Source organism: Anneissia japonica, unplaced genomic scaffold (genome assembly GCF_011630105.1).
Source record: "Anneissia japonica isolate Jap-2015-1 unplaced genomic scaffold, ASM1163010v1 scaffold650_len285673_cov152, whole genome shotgun sequence".
NCBI lineage: Eukaryota > Metazoa > Echinodermata > Crinoidea > Comatulida > Comatulidae > Anneissia > Anneissia japonica.
The window spans coordinates 76785-80039 of record NW_022728301.1 but is presented as its reverse complement, the minus strand read 5'-3'; positions in this window follow the sequence as shown (position 1 = coordinate 80039).

The following is a 3255-nucleotide window of genomic DNA, read 5'->3' as shown; positions in this document are numbered from 1 at the left end:
CATTAAACTGTAATATTATTGTAAACCATTAAACTGTAATATTATTAACATTAAGCCATTAAACTGTAATATTATTAACACATAACATAAAACATGTACATATCAAATTATTATGTTTAATCTTTCTTTGTCAATGCTTGCATAAAACGTGATTTGGATCTAACATGATGATATTCATAAACAATCGAAATTCTCTGTAAACATTTAATGCTAAACATTTACAGAATGGACTTCCTTATGTTGTGGTCATATTAGACTGTAATATTATTATTAAAGAAGTTCATTCAACAAACAACATAAAGCATATACATATCAAATTTATTGGGTTAAAGTTCTCATGTCAGGGCATGCATAAAACGATTTCCTAATATTTTTATATCTGAGATTGGCAGACAAAATTCTATATAGTATATACTATATACTAATTTAACGAGTGGAATTCCTTGATTTAAGAAAATATATAATAATGTATATTGAGGTACGCAAAGTTTAGTAGGTTAGAAGTTTAAAAGAGAGGATTTCCTTATTTTGTGGTCATGTTAGGCTAATAATATAAAAAACCATTCAACATAAAACATATCAAAATTATTAAGTTAAACTTTCTACTTCAGTGCATGAATATAACGTAATTTTGGGATATATGAGATTTACATAACATTTGAGAATGTACTGAATATAAAATCTTAAATATTTTACATTTTAATCAGCAGTCTATCAGAAATACTGGGATTGGTTATACTGTAAATCCTTCAGAACAACCCCTGCAATACTAAAACTGGGATGCAACAGGCAGTGAATATTTCATTTTGATTTAGTGTAGATGTTTTTTACATATTTTAAATTTTATTTGAATTCTTTTTTATTTTGTATGGTCCATATGTTATATTTTCCCCATACAGATAAATGAATACCTGAACTGATATTTTATGGGTTTCAGATTATTATACAAAGCAGATATCATAAATCATCATTGTCCGACTGTGTGCATTGAACATTCCCAACCGTAACTTAGGCTACCGGCCTCGCTTGACACTTCACAACAAAGGGCATGTTAATTAATCTTGCACAGCTTCCTCCTCCTCAACACCATCATCTTCTTCATCATCATAATTATTAATTGTCCATAGCAAAGTAGTGAAATAATATGAATTCAGGGTGTATTAAATAATAGACGTCGCATAATGCACGAAGTGTATTTCAAAGAATCTAGAAAACAAAAACTTTTCGAATACCTAAAATTTATCTTCCAGCGACAAAACAAGCTAAGCTCTCTTCTCATGACCATCCCAATATGGGAAGCCATCTGTGCGAGCCAGGATAAACTCTGGACCCGCGCTTGACATGTATTTAATGCTTTAAAAAGGTATATTTACAGTATATTTATTTATAGAAAATAATGTTGCATACTAGCACTATCAGGAATAAATATACAGATAAAGGCTCCCGAGTGGGCATAGACACAAAACCGCTTATAATTATTCAAATAGCACGCATCATATCTGGCACTTTAGCAGCGTATACACGCGGCTCATTCGCTGTAACAGTGAAGCGGCTTTATTAAAAACTATTTTCTCCATGATAAAACGTCTCTTTGTTGTTTTTTTTTTTTTTTCAATTTCCAGACGGCTTCGCGGCCCTCTAAAAATGTTTCGCGGCCAAATTTGGGCCGCGGACCATAGTTTGCGGAACGTCGATCTTGAGGTACTGTTTCCTCAAATTTTCTCACCTCAGCTCCAACCATGGTGGGTCTGAGGTGCGTGTTGACTCACAAAATGTCCTCCCCCACCACCTTTCAAAACAGATCTGTGCCCTTCCCTGGGTATGACATTAAACTCTATCGAATCGGCTCCTGATGTTTTTAGGATGTCGATCTTGTTTTTCATGTCAATTTTTCGTGATTATGACTATTCTGGATAAAGAATGTTTTGAGCAGAGGATTCAAGGCCCGTCACCCTCTCCCTTCATTATTTTTAAGAAAAAAAAAAGAAAAATACATTCAAATTTAAGTGTGAGAGTGTAATTTCCGGCCATCTAGAGATGCCTTAATCCTAAATTTTTTAACCTCAACCCCAACCACGGTGGTGCTGAGGTGGGTGGTTCCTCGGTCTGTGAAAGTCCCTCCCTGGTTCACCTCTCTTTCGAATTCCTGGATCAGGTTGTTGATTTATTATATAATTATTGTTGCACTTATTTATAATACAATTTATATTGCAATTTTCACTTTATCCTCTCAAAACAGTCCTAAGAACGTTTAGATTGCGTTTATTTGAATGTTTGTAAATAAACTAACAATAAACTAAAATTTTCGTGTCGAGCGAGTCGTTCTTGTCTAGTCTTGTCTTGATTGCTTGTGGTCAGTTCGTACGTTTGTATGATACACTAAACAATTCGTGTCGAGAGAGTTGTTACAGTTTAGTTTTTTCTTGATTGCTTGTCGTCGGATACTACTAATACATTTAAAACATATTTTAAAGGGAATTCTTTTGTCGTCTGAAGTTCTCATTAACATTGTCAAATTTTACCTTTAGGGTCGGACAGTATTTTTATTATGGAACTGTTTTCACCCTCTTCATTGTTTTATGTTCCCCATGGCAACCCTTTCACCAGGATTTTTAAAGAATGGTGAAATTTCAGAAAATGTCCTCAAAATTTTAAGGGTGGTGCACAAAATTCTAAAGGGTGGATAAAACAATTGCTATTTTAGTGCATAGTAAGTGACACGCTAAGTCTGTTTATTGACCTTGCATTTGCATTAATAGTTTTTTGAAGCGTGGTTAAAATATTTTAAGCATGGCGTATAATTTGCCTTTTTAATGTTTTTATTTAAATTATGTTGTTTCTGTGAGTATACTACGTGAAAAGATATTTTTATCTGCCATTAAAGATCCTAGTTAATCGTTTATCATATTATTAATTTATTTATATATATTCTTGTTATAATAATGATTTACTATAAATATTGTTTAACATTTACGGAAATAAATTTTGTTTAATGAATGAATAATTATTCAAATCCACTTACACAATTATTATTTTTAATGATGTCTACCACATACTTCTTCTTCAATTATATACAGATACTAAATAAAAGCTACTTAAAGTATGTTTATTCAGTTTGTTTTCAACGTAGTACTATCAGATTGTTTTGAAAGCTTAATGCGGTCACTATAACAATATTCGAATTTCACAAATTTCGACTTCTGGAGGAATTCAAAATCCACCCACTCCTGTGTTGGAACCCATTATTATGTCTTT